Source organism: Camelus bactrianus, chromosome 3 (assembly GCF_048773025.1).
Source record: "Camelus bactrianus isolate YW-2024 breed Bactrian camel chromosome 3, ASM4877302v1, whole genome shotgun sequence".
NCBI lineage: Eukaryota > Metazoa > Chordata > Mammalia > Artiodactyla > Camelidae > Camelus > Camelus bactrianus.
The window spans coordinates 61,959,103-61,982,671 of NC_133541.1; the positions used below are offsets into that span (position 1 = coordinate 61,959,103).

The 23,569-nt window shown below is 33.8% G+C and overlaps 2 long non-coding RNA genes across 12 annotated transcripts in view; one reads left to right on the forward strand and one right to left on the reverse strand.

Annotated features, from left to right (window-relative positions):
- The window catches only part of LOC123618926 (uncharacterized), a 566,149-nt gene that overhangs the window by 300,588 nt on the left and 241,992 nt on the right, over positions 1-23,569 (reverse strand). The gene's annotated exons all lie outside the window — the stretch shown is intronic.
- LOC105064595 (uncharacterized) overlaps positions 14,545-23,569 on the forward strand; it is a 44,662-nt gene continuing 35,637 nt past the window's right edge. For 3 of the 9 annotated variants that reach the window (XR_012505506.1, XR_012505507.1, XR_012505508.1), the window contains exons 1-3: positions 14,642-14,803; positions 15,308-15,366; positions 19,935-19,981. This is a non-coding gene — a long non-coding RNA (uncharacterized LOC105064595). Of the gene's footprint in view, positions 14,613-14,641; positions 14,804-15,307; positions 15,367-19,934; positions 19,982-23,569 lie in introns of those variants that run through there. The other 6 variants (XR_012505509.1, XR_012505510.1, XR_012505512.1 and 3 more) reach the window with 5 other exon arrangements.

Genomic DNA, 23,569 nt, shown 5'->3' on the forward strand with positions numbered 1-23,569 from the left:
TGTATCAAATTCATATACATTTTCCCAGATAATATGTTCGAAATGCCTCATCAAAATTCTCTCACTGGTATTTTCCCGTAGAATCAGGGAATATCTAGTATCTTCACCGAACAAAAATATCATTGCTCATCAATATCATCTTCCATTTGTCAGCAAGTTTAGACTTTCTGCTACCCACAAATCTGTCCTCACATATCCACAACTGTGATCTAACTGCCTCAGAACATTTTCAGAAGTAGTTGGAATTTAATTAACGACCTGTATATGTGTGCACATGCACATTTTCACATGTAAGTGTGGTGAACATCATCAGAAAACAACGTGCTCATGTGAAAATACGCCCCCCAACAGAGAAGAACAGTGAATTTGCCCCAGAAATTGTCTCTGGAATAAACACAATTAATCAGCACCCTGGAAGCCAGGAGACCTAAGTCCTCAGCCTGGCTCTGATTCTAACTAGGTATATGAGTTAAGAAAAAAAACTTTACTTCACAGACCTCAGAATCCAGTTCATAGAATATGAGGGCAGGAATGAATGATGGCAAAAGCCTTTCCGAGTCAGTAATCTAGGTCTTATACAGCTTAGTAGTTTTGCTCTCTAATTACTATTAAAAATCAAAAGTTATATTATTCTGGAAAATTTGGTATTAGTACAGGCTATAATCAGCATCAAAGTATGAAGAATATCTAAAAGAAAAACTTCTACACAGATCATTCCGCCTAGGGCTGATGGTGCCTTGTGCCGGTCTCATGCTGTGTAGTGCTGCCGTCAGTAGGACGAGATACGGAATGAAGCAGCCTGGACTGAAAAATCCCAGCTCTCCCATCACTGGCTGTGCGACCTGAGTTACTTAAGTTCTCTGCGCCTTACATTTCTTACCAGTAACATGGGCATAACATAGCATCTATTCTATTTTGTTTTGAGGATAAAATGAAATTAAACATATAAAGTTGCCAGCACAGAGTTTACATAGATCAAGAGCCCAATGATTTTTAAATTATTAATACTACTCTAAGAATAGAGAAAATGAGAAAGGAAAATCTACTTCAATTATTATTTTTAACAGAACTTTTGAGGGAAAAGTGATTTTTTTAAACCCACATCAAATGGTTAATAATTTTTAACTACATCTGTACAATGCCCCATCAGTGATTAGAAATACAGGTCGCATCTGGCCAACACTCTAGTTTGTACTATGGAAGACAGCATGTTTGAACTCATGGGCAAGTTTCACTGAGGCACAGCTAAGCTGTCAAGAATGGATAGTGGATAATAAATTAGTATGAGGGCATTCATTATAAAGGCATCCTTTCTTACTGCTTCCTCAGTGGCACATCAGTAAGAGTAATTCTGAACAAATAGCAGCCACACATACATTTGCTACCACACATACCAAATGAAAGTGGGAAGAAAGGCACATTCTAACTGTGGCAAACATAGCAATCTACCCCAGGAAAACTATTTATTATTTAGTTAATCCAACAATATAGTTTGACAGGTTCTTTAAAAATAAACAAAACAGTGCATTCTGAAATTTATCAAGTGATTTTTTTCAAATAAATATCCATGCTGTGTTTGAATATTCTTTAAACCTTGACATTTATGTTGAGTTATAAACTAGCTATGAAAATGGGAACTTGGATTTCTCAAACGAAAGCCTTTTGGAGTTGGTAAATAATTCTCACTGCAGCTTCATAGATTCTATCCAAATTTTAAGTACAAATGTCAGAGCTAGAGACTATGAGGACTGATAAAAGTAGAGGTTTTGTTGATGTTTTCTATCCTATTACTGTTCATATAAAGGTTTTTGTTCCAAATGAATACAGCACATCATATGGTATCTAGTTAGCACTGGCAGAGAAAAATGAATTTGTACAGTTCAGAGAGACTAAATAGAGATAATACAGGGTGAGGATATCAGCTTCTGTACATTTATTTTTTTTTTATTTAGCAGCGTGCATAAAACTAAGTGGACTTTGGGTAGAGAGCATTATGGTAAAAGGGTGCAAAAACGCCATGAAACTATTAATATTTTGAGAACTCTGACAAAATGAAGAACTGAGGCCAAACTGACACTACTGAGCAATCAACAAGAGTTGTCTGTGTTTTCATCAGCACTACTGGGCACATTTAGCACAACTGATCAGGATAACTTTGAGAAGGATCATAAGGATATAAAGACTCCTTCAAAGCAGTAGGAAAATGAATAGCTGAATGGAGAAAATTGTGCCACACATCTTCTTGTCCTATTACTGTTAACGCCAGCAGTCACAATCAGTCGTTTATTGTATAGGGCAATCTTGTTGATTAGAAACTGGATTCAAGTTCATCAAAATGGAATGGCATGTAACTCATCCCTTCTATTCCTACAGAAATAACTTATGCATCCTTATAGACATTTTTATTTGTAGCACTATATTATGTCATAAAAATTGGCTTTGGAAATGTATATAGTGCCTTGTCAATCACTTCTGCCATTTGTTTCTTGAAGGAGCTAGAAAACAAATCAGCAAAAAAAAAAAAAAAAAAAGTTTCACTTTGGAAAAGGAGACATGATATTTTTATGATGATATTTATGATATTTAATATACTTAAAAATATTTTAAATATTGGTCTTGAAGTCCAATTGGTTTGTCATATTATTTGGAATATCTTTATATCAGAAAGTAAACACTTTGCTAAAGGATCCTGTATATAATTCTTAATTTAATGATCTAAAAGAAACAACCTTAAAGAAGTGAAATAATGTGTTCAAAATTACCCAGGAGGTCACTAAGTGGGAAACCAATGCAAAGCCAAGAAGTTTAAAGGTCATGGTCAGCCACTAACTTCTTTCTCTGACATGCAACATCAGCTCACTACCCCTAGTCCTGACCCAAACAGCAGAGGATAAACAAATTTAGTTGCTTAGCAACAGGATTGCAGAGCAAATTTGCTTTAATGTTGTTCTTGAGCTGATCATTTGAAGGTCCTTTCAGACCATGCAACCTCTAAAACCAGCAACTCTCCATAAATATTGACTTAGATCAAAAATAATGTTGATATTCAAATACTGAATACAAAGCCATTTCAATAGCAACATTATAATATTATTTAATTAATATTATGTGTATGACTATGTTAGATACTGTTCTACATGCTTTATACATTTTAACATGTAGAAAATGAAGAGATGAAAACTGTATATTGTAAATATATTGAATAGTGAAGAAGAGCTGAAACATACATATGAATAAATATATATTAAAAATGTTTATTAGGTTAATTCATAAGGCATAGAATAAGAGATCAACAAATATATATACCTCTGTTTAAAAAAATATGTGAACACTTTATTTACATAAACTTTCCTTTCAAAGGTCTTAAAACATTTAATTTCACTTTCTCTTCCAAGTTTTTTGAAAGTTGAATACACACAAGTATGTTCTCCCTTGTATAAAAAGAAGTAAAAGGGGAAAACCTAAAGATCATAAAGTCATAGCGTCTTCTTAAAGCAAAAATATTAGTCACATAACTACCTCATGAGCTTTAGTTTAATGTTCATTTCAATTCATTACGTTTATAAACCAGATGCTGCCTATAGGAGTGTGCACGTGAAATTTCAGCATCACAACTCAACTAATACACATGGTAACATTGCTGAGACAAATAAGATTGTATTAACATAAAATTGTTAAGTAGTTACCTTTACCAATTCAGCCATTTAATAACACCAATTACTTGGGGCTCACTCTAAGGGTTTTGATGACTACGTTTCAGAGAGAAAGAACAAGGAACACAGTATCCTCAATTTTCTTACTCAGAGAAGCACAATGTAACAATAGAGCACTGAAGACATTTCAAGAAAAATGAATGATTCCAGACATATCAAAATTTAGCATTTTCTATATGTAATTTTAATGCCAATTTACTTATTTTGAAACATGAAATGATTTCATGGTTGCTAGAAAGGCTTACCAACTTTATTTATAATTTCTTTATGTCTAGTTGGTTGTCCCATTAAAAGAAGTGTGTCCTGTGGTCTTTCAGATGCTGTAGATTTACTTTGGGGGGAAAAAAAGTTCACAGTAAGAACAATAGTTCCAGACATCACAGATGGAAATTTAAATGTGGTGTGATACTGCACATCAGGAGCCAGCTAAGGTAACTGTGTTGCAATCTGCGAGTCACTCTTGTGAAAAGATCCCTTGGCATTTTCTTAACAAGAGCGGAGTGTTAGTGCCAGTGTTTTGGCTTCCTTCCTTTTTCCACTGTATGAGCTTGAACCACCAATACTCTTTCTACATTTCACATCTTAAGTCATTTTAGGGTTATACAATTCACATTAATATTTTTCCTCAAACATACACTTCCGTGATGGCAACACATACCATATTAGGTGTTTATGAGATTCTTTAGGAAAAAATGTGTTCTGCTTTTGAGCTGCAGTAACAGCAGTCTTATGTCTTTTTTTTTTTTTAACCAAGGTCCTGATTTCATTTTCTCACATTATCCAGTACTTATTCAACTTAAACGCTTTCATGAAACTGAACCAACTTCAGGACAGGCACAAATAAAAGCAAAAAAGAAAAGACTAGGAAAGAGAACACAGATACACACAACACGATACCTCGTAGCACACTGGAATATTTATCTTAAGTTTTTTTTTGCATAGGAAAATAAAATGTATATTATAATATATACTTATATACTGTAAAAATATAATTTATTTTGTCATCTTATCAACACTTTTGATATTCCTTAATCTAATAAAAGTGAAACAAATCATTGACACAGTGATTTGTTCAACTATCACATTAATTTCAAAGATAAAATGTTTTGAGGACTAACTCAGAATCATATTTTTAAGTTAATTTTAAATATCAGTAATAAAATAGCTCAAGTAATATCAGGAGTTGATATTGGGCTTCCAGTTTCCAAACTGGCTTTTAAGGAGATTAGAAGGCACCACTTCATCCTAATAAGTAAAAAAGCTGGACAAACTGAAAAATCGACAACTTTTCTTAGATCCATAAAAGAAGTGAAATCACAGGGAAAACCAATGCCTTGAATATTGGAGACAGACACACACAGAGATTCACAAACTGCTGGAGCAGAAACCCATGAGCACAAAATCTGCAGGACCCAGTGTTGGGTGGGGGAAGGGAAAGGGAAGTCTGAACTGTAATTGACAAATTACTGGTGGCTCAGTGTGGATAACTCAGAGTTTAAAAATCCAGGGTGATCCAGTCATCTGGGTAGCCCCATACTTTTGTTAGTCTTACCTTCAGGAGTTCAACTTGGATCTCTCTGGGCATATTTGAGAAAAATCCCCTCATGCTTCCAACACGGGGAGGAAAAAGGATCATTTTGAAAATACCAGTGCATTCTGTTCCTCTTAACAAGGTCTGCCCTAGGGAGAAACTGTTTACCCAGAATCTAACTTGCTGGGATCTAACAGAGACTAACTGAAGGGAGGGAAAACCCCAACCAGTTCTAGCTAGATTATTAAGGCAGTGAAACTGCTTTGTAGGATACCATGATGGTGGCTATATATAATCATACGTTTGTCCAAACACACAGAACGCACAATCTCAAGAGTGAATCCTAATGTAAACTGTGGTCTTTGGGTGACTGCGGTACATCAATTCAGGTTCATCAATTGTAACAAATGTACCAGTCTGGTAAGGGATGCTGACTATGGGGGGGATCATGCATATGTGGGGATGAGGGTATATGGGAAGTCTGTGCCTTGCCCAGAGTTCTGATGTGAACCTAAAACTGCTCTAGAAAATAGTCTGTTTCAAAACAGTTGATTTAGTCTAAAACTTACTTTTTAATTTTTTTTGTTCAATAAATCACATAATTACATTATTTGATTGCTCTCTTTTTAGATTCGTCTAGTTATTTTATTCCCTCAGCATTCTATTTCTATTATTTATTTACTGAATGCTCACTTAGTGTTTAGTATCTAACGCACATTATCCCATTTAACCATTCACATTCACACGTTGAAGTGGAAATTATCATTGCCATTCTACAGATGAAGTTTAAAAATGTTAACTTGTTTAAATTACAGAGCTAAGAAGCAACAAAGTCAGGGTTGGGACATAATGTTTCCTGTCACACTGTAGTCTTAACCAACATTATCAGTTATTAGAAGGATAAACTGTATCACACCAAACCCCATTATTTTTTTTAACTGAAATAATTCTTCAAAGTTGTTTGTGATGCCTCTGTAAAGCTACCTTCTCCAGAACTTCTGAGTAAAATTATTAACTTCTTTTCTAGAATGAGTAATAGTTGATTGAAGTGTTTTAAAAGCTGGGTGAAAATTTCTCATTTTTATTTGACTTGTTACCATTCAAAGTTTCCTGTCAAAATTTTGGGACAGTTAGGGGCTATATTTAAAGGAATAAGCATGTCTAGCCTGCTGGTTATAGGAGTTAAATACTCTAGAAGAAATAGATGATACTATAAAATTATAATTAGGGACAAAAAGTTACCCAAATTGTACACTGTCACAGTTGAGGAACAGAATGAAAAGAAAGGAAGTAGATCAAGCCAAAGCTGGAGAACGTGTGTATACACACATACACACACACACACACACACACACACACACACACACACACACTTTAAAGATGAACAGATACTCTAGTCCTCTGGAGTGAAAAAACATAGTCATAAATTAATAATCTGTTTATATTTCTTTTGTAAGGAGAAATCTTGAATAGCTTTTAGAAGACTCTGTGTCATTGTTTAAAGTATCAACATGGGAAAACATTGACTCAGTCTTTTTTATTAAATGCTTGATTTGGTAAACTGTATCATAATTGTGAAAATCAAGCCAGCATTAAAGACTACGAGGATGTTTTAAGTCTAAACCAACAAAAGACTAGTATTGATAACCTGAATATTATCAAATCATATTTTGTTTCATTTCTAATTTATTATCTTTGCTAATAAACACATGGCTATGGTCCTTAGCTGTGACGGATACATTACACATGAGCATGATGAGGCAGATACAGAGTAGAAAAAATGAAATTTTTGTATGTAAAAAAAGGGAGAAAGTAGAGAGGAAGATGAAAGTTTAGGTGGCTATAAAATAATCAGATTTAGGTTGGCTTCAACTTTTTTCAGTGTTTTCATTTTTAGACACAATAAAATATACTGAAAACTGTATGACATACTTTTGAAAATACAGAAGCATTGTTTCACATTCATTTCCAAAGAAGTAGAGTAGGATAAATTTAAGAAGAGACAGAACAGTTACATTTTAAAGCCACAGGCACCCTAAGTTGATTCCTTACAAATGGACTGAAACTTCCTATTGAGCAAAAAAAGAGGAGGGGTGGTGGTGAACAAGAGTTCTAAAATAGGCATTTTCAGAATATTACCATCAAGAGAGAGATTGCTATAATTTAACCACTGAGCTGAAATCTGAAATCCTTAAAGTGCATTTTTAGGCTGCTGATCCTGACCTCCTACAGGCCAATTAAAGCTAAATAATTGTTGTTGGTATGACAACCTCAGGGAGAAACAAAAGACTTCACTTTCTTTAAGCGAAGCTTCAAAGTTATTCTTTAGAATAGAAAATAAGCAGGGGTGGATATAAACTGTGGTAGCTTATGCAGTCACATTGCATAATGACATTTTTCTTCTAATAATGTTATTAAGACCACAATGGGTCACAGAGGGCTAGCCCATGCACATCATTGATTTGTGCATTTCAGCTGTCTTTAATCTAAGAATTGATTATCAGAGCCAAATTGATTATTTCATTTATATGAATAGTCAGTAAGGTATTTTAAGCACCATTTCAAATCCACATATTTCTTAGGTATAGCTTTAGTTTTATGTCTCACTAGGAGATGTGTTAAAGGGTCTGATGGTCAAAACCCACACACATTTCATTAAAAAAAAAAAAAAACGCAAATTGTCACAATTGATCCATGTGAAAACTGCTATTACCGATCATATGGCAATGAAGGTGTCTTCATTGCTCTTCTACAGACACATTACTCTTGATTTTATTGAGGTTTGATTGATGTATAAGAAAGCGCACATATTGATGTAGAATTCTGAGTTCTGACATGATTACACCTATGAAGCCATCATTGCAATAGAGGTAATGAACATATATACATTACCCCTCCCAATTCTTTATGCCCATTATAATCCAGCCCTACACTCCTTCTCCCCAACCTTCCATCTCCAGTAAACCCCCTTACCTGTTTTCTGTTACTATAGATTAATTTGCCTTTTCTAGAATTTTATACAACTGGAATCAATACCATAAGTACCCTTTTTTGGTCTTGCTTCTTTCACTCAGCATAACTATTTGAGATTTGCCCATTTTATTGTGTTCCTTTTTATTATTGAGTAGTATTCTATCTATGAATATACTACAATTTGTTTACACATTTACCTGTTGATGGTCATTTGAATTATTTTCTGTTTTTGCCTATGACAAGTAAATAATAAATCTGCTATGAATATTTTTGTGCAAGTAATTATGTGGATATACGCTATCACTTCTCTTGGGTAAATATCTAGAAATGGAATGGCTGTATCATATGGTGGGAATACATTTAATTTTTTAGATTCCAAGCTGTTTTCTAAAGTGGTTATATCTTTTATTCCCAATATTCATGTACAGAGTTCAAGTCATTCCACAGCTTCACAATCAGTTGGTGTGGTATTCTTTTTAATTTCAACAGGCCTAGTGGGTATAGTGGTGTATCTAGTTGCAGCTTAATTTGCCTTCTCTAATGACTAATGCTGCTGAGTATCTTCTTTAGTGAATTGTCCATTCAACTCTTTTGTCCATTTTTTAATTTGGTTGCTTGTTTATGTAACATTGGGTTTTTTGGGCTCATCATGCTTTCTGAACATAAGCCCTTTATCAAATATGACTTTTGCAAATATTTTTCCAAGTCTATGGCTAATCTTTTCATTTTCTTAAGTGTCTTTTGAAAAGCTGAAGATTTTAATTTTGATCAAGTCTAATAAGCAAATCTTTTATTTTATGGATTGTATTTTTGTCAACATATATTAAAAACATTTGTTTAACCCAAATCACATGTTTTTCTCCTGTTTTTCTCAAGCACTTACAGTTTTAACTCTTTTATTTAGGTCTACAACATATTTCCATTAAATATTTGTGTATGATATAAAGAAAGGAAAAAGTTCATTCATTCTTTTTCTCTCTCCCTCTTGTTTTTGGCTGTGTGTATGTGTGTTTTGATTATGGCTGTTCAATTATTCTAATACCATTAGTTGAAAAGATGATCATTACCCCATTTGATTGCCTTGGTATTTTCATCTAAAGTCAATTGACTTTATATTTGTGGGTCTATTTCTGGATTCTCTATTATGTTCCATTGATACCTCTGCCATTATCACAGTGTCTTGATTACTGGAGATTCATATTAAATATTTTTATTAACTAGAGTAAGTACCCACATTTCTTTCCAAAGTTGGAAAAGCCAAAATCATTTTAGCTATTTTAGATCCTGCATTACCAAATAAATTTAGAATTAGTTCATCGGCATCTCCAGCCTAAGTCTTAGCAACTGATTTCATGATAAAAGGATGACAATGTAAATTAACAGCTTTCAATATTATTCATCTTGACCTGACCCAACTTTGCTAATAAGTCATTTCATTATGCCTATTGTGATGTCCAACTCATAAAACTGAATCGAAATTATGTGTTGTCTCAAAACATTTTGAAGATAAATGTAATTTCTTTTTGCTTAAGTTAAAAAAAAAGGCATCAAACTATCTAGATCTAAAAGAAGGAGAATAATCTTTCCAGGTGACTTATAACAGCTGATGGCAACTAGATGTAACAGCAATCCACTATCCTTACTTGGTATCTCAGGGGCTGACTTCTCAAGCATAATTACATGTTGTCTTAAATCCCCAAACACAGAAACAGTCAACAAATTGCACCCAAATGCTGTAAAGTTTTTTTTTTAATCCCCCTTTAGTCACGAAGGTATAGATGTTGCCTATAATACAGGTTAATAAAAAAGAAAACTGCAGATCAGCTGCCTCACTGTGGTATGGCGTATACCTCAGGAAAGGCAGCCTATGGTTATACCTTGAAAATTACACTTTCAATTGTGTGACCACACAATTATTATTCTTTCTCTGGGAACTTTTCAGGGATCTTTTAACTTTTCAACTTATCAGTGATAAATAATCAACAAAAAACAGCATCCATGTTTTTACCAGTAATACAGAAAGCTTAAGTTCCATGTAATTTCTAAAATAGCTATATAGTTTCCTTAGGTAAAAGTTAAATCCTCATATTTTTATATGAAATTTAGACAGCTAGCTAGAAACTCACAGAGTATCATGGAGCCTACCAAGCATGAACACCTAAAAACAGTCAGAATAATTGTAATTTCAGGGATTTTCTTAAAGCAAGATGTTAGTTTCTGCTAGATAGAATTAAGAGACCTTCACTATTCTAGACAAAGCGTTTGAATGTAAAGAAAAGAAACCTAATCAGACCATTCTGAGAAAAAGGGAAGTGGAACAAGGAAGACACCAAGGATCAAAGTAGCTCTAGAGGCCTGCTCCTGTTTGCCATGTCTCTGTCTCTGTCTGTCTGTCTCATTTACCATATTTTCTCATTCAGTTTCTTAGATTCTCTCTCTAGAGATTCTAGATTGTTCTCTCTGCTTGCTTAGAGCCTCCAGTCCTTTGCTATTTATTTTATTTGAACATACTCTCATGAATTTTTTTAAGAATAACGACCCAGCTCTTCTTTCTCAATAGTATCTTTTAGGCAAATGAAGTGAGGGTTGTAAGGGGAAAATTATTAGAAGATAGTATGCAAAAACAGGCAACAATAACAGCACATGTAAATCTGTACTGTCCTCTTGGAGATTTTCTAGGTCTTTTCTTGGATATCTGGTGTCTATGTTAGCTGGGGGAAAATGTAAAATGCAAGAGTTGGGACAACTGTCATGTCACTATTGCTAGTGAGGTGGCAGACCAAAATAAGACACCAAAATAGGTAGGATGCATCAAGATTTCCTTAAGGTCATTAGTGGGATGTTTTAGTTGATTGCAATTTTATATTTCTATGTAAAATGCACTGATTCCTTTAAGTTAAATTATTGAAACTACTTAGTACTTCCAGTATAATGCTTAAGATTAAAGAAACAAACTCTTTATGTCGCATATGCCACACAATGACAGATGGTCCATTTCAAGCTGATCTGAAAGCACTGAAACTGCATGCTTCATAACAAGGATCATGTTTGCTGCATATCTTCAGGTGCCTTTATATGATACCATATCATACGCTGGCATATATGCTAGATCCTGTTTCACCCACTTCAGCTGTGCATGGGCGCAGGACACAGTTTATCTCCAACTAGATTTAAGTAGCTTCTGATAATTCACTAGAGTCTACAGACAGAAACAGATACTCCCATGTCGACTTCCTTTGAAATTTCCCTGGAAGTAATTGTCATGGCTTAATTATGTATTCATAATAAAGCAAGACTTAGGCAGAGGTAAGGCCTTAAAATCTGCCAAAATGATACCCGAGTATTAAATTAATGCTAGGCAGAAAACAGAACTCTGTATCAAATCTTTTATATTCCTGGTGGCTTAAGAAAAAGTGACCTCCCTTAATAGTTATAAATATTATCCCTGTGGTAGTCAAGACCTAGGTTTGTTCAGGATTTTTTCATTACTCCTCCTTCAAAACACAGGGTACAAACAAGTCTCTATCATGTTTAGGGTCAGGATTGCTTTGGCTAAAGAAAAGTGAAAGGAAGTGATGCATGTCACCTCCACAAAGAAGCTTTAAGAGAGCCTCGGAATAATTCACCTTGTTTCCTTTTCCTGCCTCAATAATCATCAAAGTGTGTGTGGAGATAAAGCCTCCATTAGCTGGGTCCTGGAGTGACTGTGATGGAGTAACTAACTTGACAACCATTGTTTCACTCTGCTGAACACGTAGTATAAGCAGGAAGTAAGCTTTTGTTTGTTTAAGCCACTCGGATTTTGAGATTGAAGGGTTGTCATTATCACTGCATTATCTATACTACTACTAAATCACAGCACATAACCTCACACATACCCCTCAAGGACATTCACCCGACAAAATGGAAAGAAACTGTTTCAACAAGAAAGATTTCAACAGAAGAGTAAAGTGAAAACTAGAAGAAAATCCTGGTTCAATAGGTAATGCAAAAGTAATTCAGAAATAGGAAAACTATCTACTTTTTAAAATAATTCTTAATCTTTCAGAAAAACTTGGTTTGAAAAAAATTTTTTCCTTTATTTGTGAGCTCCCAGTACAAAAAAATTTAATTTCTTACTAGTGACACTGAATGCTGGAACCTACCCACTTCGTTACTATAATTCTGGGACTATTAACATTTAGCTTAAGCCAAGAATCAGGCTTTAAAAAAGTAATCAAATAAATGTGCACAGTGCAAAGGACTGTAAAGTACAATTCAGGAGGTGTCTCTCCACAATGACTCCTAACACATTAGTTATTTGTCTAGGTAGGTAGAGATTTACCCATCCGGTGCCTCTAACAACACCAAAATCACAGCGGTCTGGGAGAGTCTCCTCCACCAGTTGTAGAAAGTGCACATTAGTTCAATCAAAGGATAGTAGCTGCCAGCACTGCTTGGCATTAATGACCAATCAGTTCCTTACTCCCTCAAAACCTAGGCCATTTCTTAGACTTTCAAATTTGAAGCCTTTACACGTTTTTTAACAATGTAAGTTTTGAACTATTGTAGCAAATTTAAGGATCTATTTAATTGTTCTGTGTTAGATAAGAACACCAAAAACACGATTAGAGTAATAAATCATGAGCAAGAGATCTATAAAGCAAAGCATCGAATGCCTCTGTCCAGAGAGTCTTCAGAACACACAAGAGTCCTGCCACTTACTTTGAGTTGAATATATAGGGGAAAGGCAGTTCACATCTTTACAGGCATTGATCAGGACGTAACTCATTTTTGTTATTAGTGGAGTGCTGCAGGTAAATCTAACAAAATAACATATGGTTGATTTTCAAATAGAACACTCAACCATTGTTCTCCATTATCTGATCTGTACATCTTCAGAGGTTACCTGTGGTTGTGGAGTCTATTCTAACCCTTAGAGATGATAGTCCTGAAAGCTCTCTCTGCCCATTTTATCGAGGACTTAATTTTATTCCTTCCAGTGTCCTAAATAATGCTTCAAGTTGACAATACACTTTTCCTTGCACTCTCCCAGAGTAGGTTATTGCAAACCTTTCTTCTCCACCCTTAGAATTTAGACTAGAACAAGCAAAATTTCCTGTTTTGTTCTTTTCATTTGTCATGTAGTCAATGGAATTTAATTTGCAGTAACATTAAACCACTGAAAAAAGAGACATTAGTGAGAGTATGTTCAAAAATATTTTCCAGGATACGGACTTATATCTACCACATCCAAGAAAACAATTAAGCTCTGATTCTATAGGTAAATTATACATGTACGATGCAAAACTCTGAAGAGAATGTTACTTTTAATGAAATGCAAAGAAATCATGATATAGAATATAGTTATAAAAATTCTGAAAGCTCAAAGTCTTATTTGTAAATCAAGGATTGAACTTGATTATCATATCTTTGCCAAATAGTCTAGATTTGGTAAAAAGCCCCATCTCATTATAATTTCTTTTAATGTGATCTCTAATAATTTAAACAGTGTAACATCATACATAATACATGTCAATATACTGTGCCAATATAGGATGTGATATAGCTATACTCCTCTTTTATATTTAAGATGTATGAACGCAATACATCCTGTTATCTAATGCAGCCAGGAAGACATTTGTGAAGAAAGTTAGCTCAGTACTCCTTCTCTCAAAAAAAAAAAAAAAAAAAGGGAAAAATTCTTTCTTTGGGTTTTCAGAACATTGTCAAATGAATTAAGTATTAATTATTTTCAATATAGCCACTAGAAGAAAAATCGTACCATTTAAAAGAGAAACATGGATTTTATAATAATAAATGTGTTAAAGGTCCATTCAGTAAACAAATAAGGGAAAGAGTAAACAGCGAAAATTGAACAGACCTATGAAAAATACATTAACTTTTCAATTAAAAGTATACATCTTTTCACTTATAAGTAAAATAGTGATGTGATGATGATGATAAATATGGTGACACCAACGATAATTATAAAAAGAAGCTTCTAGCCTTTTTAGGAACTTATGGTGCCTCTGGGGGAGAAAACCCCAAAATATCACAATCCAAATTTTAATGAGACTTCAAATCTTCAATATGCTGTCAAAGAAGCTGCTCCCTTTCCTTACTTTTTAAAAAGGAATTGAGAAATATGAAAGCTTAGAAAAAACAAAATACAGGCTGGCAGGAAGAAATTCCATCTTGTTGGGTCTCTGAAACAGCGGAGGACTGAACACTTGTAAACACGGTACCTTGAGCAATAGTTGCCTTCTGGCTTGTAGTTTGAGGCCAAGAATAGCATGATAAACTTAGAATGTGTTTATCTCTTGGCAGCTTCATTTTACTTGCAAGCTGGGAGGGACAAAGACCAACAATTTTCCACCTACAAAGTGCATCTAAACTGGCAGGCAACTCAGTGAGTAAGTCAACTTAAACCTCCAGATTACAACTACTTTCAAAGACAGATGGACAATTTTGGAAAGGGGATGATTCAGCCAATATCTCAAGGCATTTGTGGTTACAATGTCCTGTAGTTGGGGTGTGTGCTGGTGGGGGGGAGAGCTTTAATTCGAAGACTTCACATACGTTTAGTGCTATTTTAAGAGAAATGGTATGTGTGCAAATTTTTATAATTCCATGTTCATTGCTAGTTGAAAACAGGTAGGAAAGTGGCAGCATTTTAAGAACCTCTGTTTTCTCTCCAAAATAGAGAAAGCTAAACAGTTTCTCCAAATAGTCATTTTATTCTGTTATTTTTTACTTCTTTCGTTGCAGCAAAGCTCTGTATCTGTTTTATTCAATGGCTCAATGCCAACTGTTTAATGGTTGATTATAAACCCAGGTAGACTTTTATATTTTATCTTCAAATTGCTTAATTTAGGATTAATGTTAATTATATGAACTACGGTTGGGAAAAGAGGGGCTTGGATGCTGTAATTTTGTAGACTGTGAAAGAAACTTCTTGTTACAAGGTCTGAGACATCTGCCGAAGATGGGTTATTTGTGTAGTAGGGGTGCTATGTTTCAAATATGGAGATATTTTGAGATCACAAAACAAAACTCTTTTTTTAACCCACTGGATTCTTTTTTTTTTTTTTTTTTGCTTTCAATACAGTCTTCTGCTTCAACACACAGCTATTACCCAAGAAGATTCTGAATCCTTGGAAAGTGGAGGTAAAATCTTTCAGTATTGGGAGAGCTATTTTATGGCTAGAGCATGGTTCTGATTTAACAAGAAATTGGAAAGAAATGATTTATATTACCAAAAGGATGAAGAAGGATCCTGCTCCATTTTCATAAAACATTCCATGATCAGAGAATACAAATAATTTCAGAATGGAAAATAAGTATGCTCAACTGTTTATTCAACTCAAAAGTTTCTGTTGGAAATTTGTTTCATGTGAAATAAAATTAAAAGATTTTTTACACTTATTTTTATAAGTTATTAAAAAGTAGATTTATGAAGAGAAAAAGCAATGGCCAAAGCAACAAATACTTAGAAATGTCAGAAATGGATTCTAAGTAGTTCTGTGTGAATGACTCATCATGATTTCTTCCAGACAGTGGCAAATTAACGTATTTTACACCCAGAGCAAAATTAATGCAGTTGAGCCTGCCAAATTCCAATTCCTTTGCCATGCCACATGTCCAGAATAATTGTTTGTTTCCCAAAACAAGGGTTTTCTGTGGACCTCCACCAGAGCTCATGCTGGAGTTTAAGTCCTGACAAGAATGGGTAGTTATTTTTCAGTTGCATCCTGTAACCCTTAATTTGTTGAAGAGATCCAGCCTTATTCAGGCCAGTGTTATCTTTTTGCCTTTTTTTTTATATACCTACCTACTTTACTTGTTCTGTTTGAATAACACCACTAGATAGAAAACTAACTTGAATTAAGTATTTTCTGATAGTAGATTTCTAACTTTTATGAAACATGTCATTGGTGAAATGGTATTTCAAGAAACATATCTTTCTTGAGAACAACTTAATGTATCTGTTCTTTACATTTTGCAAGGCTTTTAAAGGTTCATTTTAGATTAATAAAAGGTCACGTGATTGGGCAAATGGGATGTTGCCGAGCCCACTGCAATTGGGAATCAGAACTGACATAAAGCCTCCTTGCTGTTAAAAGTGAATCAGTCCCACCTAGAAAACAACTCTGTGTAACTGAAGTTTGTCATTCACACTGTCAGATAATCACTTGTTAAACATCAGCCTTTTAAGTATAATCATATCTAATTCATGGAATTAGAAATGCAGGCTTTCTGAAAGAATTCTAAAGGTATTTCTGTCTTATTTGATTTCCATAATACCCTTTGCTTTCCTTTCCTTCCTACCTCCCCATCCAAATATTGGAGAAGCGATGGCCTCAATATAAATAGTATTTATCCCCAAAGGAGAAACTGTTCAAAATGAGTTGGAACCCAATGGAAAAATATGGCAAGGTAATTCTAAAAAGAATTCTCAAGACATTTGTCAACATCAAAAATGCCAGTATTGGAAGAAGACTCAGTAATTCAACCCCCACACAGACATTCTAGATGCCAGAATGTTTTTCTCACAAAGAAAGGAATGTTGGTAATGATTCTTATGACCTCACAGTCCTTAAGGACATACATTCTAATAGAGAGAGAGAAACAATCAGGATTTAGTAAGGGAAAGTAAAATGGATCAGAATAGGAAATAAGTGTTTCTCTCCTCTGAAAACAACAGGCACACATGGAGGCTGTCAGAGCCACTATATATTGAGAGGAAGAAGGAAATATTGCCCATTCTCTGAGAACATGCAGTTCTGTCCAGAGGGAGAACTTAAGAAGGTGAAAAATGAAAAAATGCATTATCAAGGCAATTAATGCCAAAAAGGATCCTGACCTCTTAGCAAAAGTGGACTTCTCTTATCTACCAAAACCTACAGTAATTTGTTGTTTCTAGCTTTTATTGTCATAACCTGGCATGTAAACAAATGCTCTGAAAAGTCTGAAAACATAGAAAGAAAAAGTTCTTCTCTTCTCTATGCCAGGGAAAACATTCTGCCAACTACCTCTTAACTTAAAAGGGAGAATCCAGTCCAATGAGACTAAGTGAGATGACTGGAATGTAAATTATCACTGTCCAGTACAAACAGCTAGAGAACACTTTCCATTTAAAAGTGTCTTGCTGCTGAACAAACATAGCTAACTCCCTTGAAGATTATTTTAGCCCCCATTGCCTTTGCACGAAAATTCCTCATGTTACTTTGAGATCGTCCTTTCATTACACTGAGAACAGGCCATCTCTATTTGAGTGTGATGAGAAAATTAAGCCACTGAGGGAGACTGAAAGTTTGGCTCTGGACCATGCCATTGGAAGGACGTTCAAATGTTTACAAATGCTTTTCCTTGGCTGCACAGTACCTGCACCTGTGTTTTATGCTAAGAAAATATTTCCATCCCCAAGAATATTTAAACTGTTAAATTCAAAACACAGAAGACAACTTTAACTCTGTGGTAAGGACCTGATTATTCTACCTCTGTAGTGAATTCCAATCCAATTTCAGCTTCTTCCTACCCACTTTTTTCCCACATTCTCTTCTTACCCTTTCCCCTACCCACATTTTGGCTAATCCCTGCCCAACAGGATTTCCACTGGAGTAGCCAATAAAAAAAAGATATGAAGCAATCCAAGAATTTCCTATAGAAATATATTCCCTTTACAATTACACACAATGGCCCAAAATTAAAGCAATCTCAATTTTAATTCTTATAAGTTTTGATTCCTAATACTAATTATGTTCAATATTTTTCTCTGGACTCAAAATTTTATCAGGCAAATCCCTGAAAGCCTATTTACAACAAGCAAATTCCCCGAAGTCAATTTGATGAAGGCTTAGTACTTTTATCTGCTAAACTTAAAAAAGTAAAGTACAACAGTCCATATTGGAAAAAATACTTTTGCCATCTTTTCAAGATTTCAGTGGAGTTTTAGTTGACCACTTTTCAGTTTGTCTTCATAACAGAATCTTAAGGAATGCTTAATTCTCTCTGCCCCGATAGAAAAATATATCCATAAAAATATACCCATCAGGAAAACATTTTCATGAAGAACGTTTTCATGAAGAATAAATTACATATTCATAAAAATACAGTTTTGAATAAGTATTTGAATATATTCTTCCACATGAATATATTTTGAATACAGTCTTATGAATATACTCTTGTGACACAGATTCTTCCATCTCTCTGATCTGCCTCCTTTATTACATCTTGTCATTTCAATCTCCTCTTTCACTGCACGTCAATCCCCTTCTTCACCTGTCACCCCAAATCCCCTTCCAGTCTGTCCCCTAGGTAGGACGACCAGATATCCTCGCCCAGAACGTTCCAGTTTTTTCATTTGTGGTAGATAAAATCACCTGTGTTAAATATTTTAGTGTCCCTTTTCCCTCTCAAATGAATTCTGGTTTGAACAATATTTTACGTAATTCCTCTCTTGAGTCCTCCATCTCTGTCACCTCCAGTCTGGGATTTGTTGTGTGATGGCAGTCCTTGCTCTCAGACAATCTCTACTTCTTTATTTCAGTTCCTTCCAGTTATAGCAACAAGTAGTCAAGGAGAGACAAATTAAAACCACTGAAAACACTGAGGAAGACAAAGTAAAAACTTTCAAATAAAACTTTGCAGGAAACTCCAGTGGTTAGCAAAACTACTCCATGTAGTAAAACACTGTAAATGTGTTCAAAGTAGTGAAAAAAAACAAATAAACATGAGCAATACAATTTTTTATCAAATTAAATTTTAGAAAATGATCTTTCAGGGAGTGAATCTGGAACTAGGTAAGGAGAAGTAGGACAGGAAGAAGAGGTGGTTTACACAGCCTCTAGGAGGACTGTGATAAGCCCCTCCAGGAAAGTAGTATCACTACCCAATTTAAGAGTCTTTGCTCTGAAATTCTCTCCAAATTAAATATGCACAATGGGTATAACATAAATTTATGCAATCTAAGACATCAATATCGCCATTTATTGAATGCTTATTCTATGCCTGGAACTAGGCTATGCTGTTATCTTACTTAAAATCTTGAAAGCAATTATTCCAATTAAATGTTATTTTCATGAGGAAACTAATGTTCAAGGAAGTTTTTTAACTTGCACAAGGTGACACACCTACTATATGAAGAAGGTAAGAAATGAACCCAGGACTGCTGAACTCTACAGCTGATGCCCCTACACACTATGCAAAGAAAATCTTGAGGAATATGATGTAATCTAAGATGGCTATAAAAAAAAACCTATATGTATGTATGAGGTATACATGATAAGTAAGTGTGATATGTAAACTTTAGCATTCAATTAATAATTAGATAAATGGAAGACTTGAAGGAAAATTTTCATGAAATAAATCAAGTAATCTGTGGGAGGGAGACTTTTTTTGTACTCAGAAAATAGAGTAGAGGCAAAGAGAATTAAGCATTTCTTTTCTGTGAGGCTAATTAAAATATATAAAGCTCTTAGCACATTATCTGGCATATTTTAAACACCAAAATATACTGTAATTTAAATAATGTTTAAATAATATTTATGTTTACTATATTAATACTGATAATATTAAACACTAAACTACTTCATTTGACATACATTTGAGTGTTATGACATGATATGGGCTGCTAAGAAACAAAGTTAAAGTGGTTGGCATTTCCAAAATAAATGTATTTTTACAAAGATTTGCTAACAGAGTTTTGATGAAATTACACCTCTTCATTTCCACAGGAACAGAATCAGGCTACACAGGCTTCAACTCTTCCAGATGTGAATAGGTATATATTGACTGAAAGTGTTGTGACAAATATTTTCCCATGTGATTTGCATGTTTTCAAACTCATGAAGCACATGAATGTGTTTGTAGACACATGCTTATGTAAATGTTAGAGAAACAAACAGAACAAAACTTGAATTTAGATAATTTTGATTTATTTTCAAAATTTATTGGGGAATTAATTAAAGAGCTATTAAGTTTTGTCACGTGGTATGTGCAAAAGTGGAAAACATTTAGTAAACTATCCTGAAAGGAGCCTTTGTATGTATTTGCATACAGTTGCTAAAAAGCGGAATGGGACTTAGGGACTCTAACTTTACTCACCCAGAGAAACATATTCACCCCCTTTTAAATAGGGGTATATATTTTCTGTTAACATAGAAAAAATGTATTGTTCAACATTAAAAATAATTCTGAATCTTTCATAACATTTTGATTTCCTACCATTAGTTCAATAAAATAACCTTTTTAAAAAATTTAATCTTTTTGAAACGCTAAAATTTCTCTTTAGATATCAAGTGGCTCCTAAAATCAATATTTTGATAATTTAATTTAAAGGAATCATAAACATATGGATTAGCTTTCACTAAATGGCACATGATATTAAAAATTAAGGAGAAAATGCTCTTAGCATAATATAGGTCAGTTGGAGCTTATCAAAAATATTTTTAAAATACTGATTCTATAATTTTTCATATTATAAAATATATGAGTGTGTAAAGTGTCAGCAAACGGAACTTTTTCTCTGGTTCTTTTTTTTCAAGAAAAATCTTAAAATTTAAGTTCTATAAACATATTTTTCCAATTAATATTTCTCTGCATCCTTGAACTGCTCCGTTTTTTCAATTAGCTAAATTTTTTAACTTGTTTAATTACTAAGTTTAATTATTCAGCTAATAAATAGGATTTATTGGTTTTCCCCAAGAGGTTTACAGGAATGGCTACATATTTGATGCAGAAAACTTTAGAAAGCACCGTAGAGTTCATAGAAAGAAACACAAGACAACAGAAACACTAAAAATCTGGGTAGCGGTAACCATTGTTAACATGTAGTTACGTAAACATTTTGGCTTTTGCATCAAATATATGTGTCTTCCATATACATTATATGGAAGACAAATACACACATACAAATACTGTGGAGTCACGTTGTAACTTATGGGACTAGTACTATATGTACTTAGCCAAAAAAAAAAAAAAAGGAAGAAGAAAGGTATTGGGAATAAAGGAATGGCAAGTGAAGGAAGTAATGAAGTAATAAAAGTTAGGAGAGAAAAAAAGATGAGAGGGATGAGAGGGAAGGAGTAGGAAGGTGGGAATTAATGGTTTCCCAAATTGAGTTAATTCACTGGCTGTTCCCAAAAAGAGCATTTAACCTGGAACAAGCATGAAATGGGAGAAGCCAATCCATGGTCTTAGTTTCTGACCCCTACTCCAGGGAGCTTTTCATGCTTTTTATTGTTCAGTAACTTGCATGGAAAAATTTCGTCGAGTCTGTGTCCCTCATGGCGTGCCATCACTAAGGATTCTTCGAGCTTTTTTTAATTACTATTTTTAATCTTAAGTCCGCTGTCCTAGAGGCCACCCCAATGGCAGCACATCCTACTGGTCAGCCAATTATTGCTCAAACTCTCAGTTCAAATACCTTGGGCCTGTAAGCTTTCCACACTTTTCCATTAACATGTATTTTTTAATTTCTTATTTTCTGAGGCTCAGATATGCTCATTCACATAAAAATTCTAAACATTAGATAAACAAATAAAATATATTAATATATAATATGTCTACTTTTTATATAGCTACCTGTGTCTGTTTACATCTATTTACTTATTTATCTATCATCTATCTATATAACATTTCTTGACCAAGTTAGGTTTATTCCAAGAATGCAAGATTGACTAGCATTCAAATATAGACCACTGTAATTTACCAATTAAAGTATAATAGGAGGAAAATAATCATATTATCACTTGCATAAATTTGTATAGCTGTACAAAAATTATTTAATTTTCATAAGCATAATATTGAGCAAAATAAGCCAGATATTGAAGAATATGTATTAAATCATTCCACTTACATAAAGTCAAAAATGGGATACAATTCACCTATGATGTTCACAAATGAATATTTGCTAAAATATAAAAAAAGCAAATAATTACCAAAAAATTATCAAAAAATTAGGTCAGGATTTAATTTGTGAAGGATTTATATGACAGTGATTAGTGGGGTACATGGAGACTTGGGACTAGCAACGTCCTACATCTTGACCAGAGAGGTGGCTGAGTATTTTTTTGTGTATGAGTTATACAACTTTGTTTTGTATACTTTCCCTGTATTTATTTTACAATAAAAAGGTTATATTTATTATCTTGAGTGTAGTGATGGTTTCATGAATATATATATGTATATATATGGCAAAATTTATCAAGCTATACACTTGATATATATGTAGCTTAATGTATATCAATTATAAATAATGCAATGTCAATTACAAAGCTGTATTTTAAAAAGTTTAAGGTGTTTTATTTCTTTCAAAGGAACCAGTATTATGTGCTGGGTGATAATCATATGATTCCTCAACTTTAAGAAATAAACTTACAGGCCTCAAAATAGACTTTATCTCTCTATCTAGTTTCTGCTTTATTTTGTAGGTGGAAAAAATTTGAACTGCACCTGGAAAGGCTGGGGTATGCAATATTTTTTTAAAGACTTGATTAACACCTGCTTAAATATTTTCTTCCAATCTTTAATTAAACAGTTAAGGTAGGACTGAATTTCTAGATATACAATCAGAACAAGTCTGAATAAAACTCTACAGCTGCTAATTTCCCTTTCCAAAGAGAGACTTAAACACCAAAAGATTCTTAACTTTCTAAAAAGAAGTTTCTTCATTTTATAATGGAAGCAAAAACCTCAGAAAAGAAAAAATATGTAAGTAAAGAAAACAATTGCAACCATTTTTTACTGCTAAGAATTACAAATACACATTTTCCCCCTCATTCTAGAACTGTCAAAAGATTCCAAAATAAAATTTAGGTCAGTAACATGGTAAGGTGTACAGATTTTCCCCAACATATCAACTATTAGTACTACTTTGGAACACATGATGTTTTCAACATCTAAAAACTACATTAATAAATTAAACTACAAAATTCTAGTCTAGCCATCAGTAAGATAAAGACTTCACTATAACTCCTCAATGAACCTTCAGCATCACTCAGGGTCTAGAAAACAAAGTGAAAAGGTATACAGAAGATATTTTTATTTTAAGTATAAAATAGTTAAATTGATACTTATGAAATAGTTAACAGCTATACTATTTTCATAAGCATATTATTGTATTTCTTGCCCTACTTTTCTGCTTTTCAGAATTTTAGACCCCTTTTCAATTCCTTAAACAGTTAACTTTCTTTTTAAATAGTTTATTATGCTTGGTAAAGAAAAACGGGGAGAGAGAAAGGGAGGAGAGGACAGAGGAGGGAGGGAGTAAGAGATGGAAGGAGGTAGGTAGGAAAGAATAAGAGTTATCTCTGTGATATCATCACAGCATCCTAGCAGTTTTAAGCTAATGGTCCTAGTTTAGTTAGAA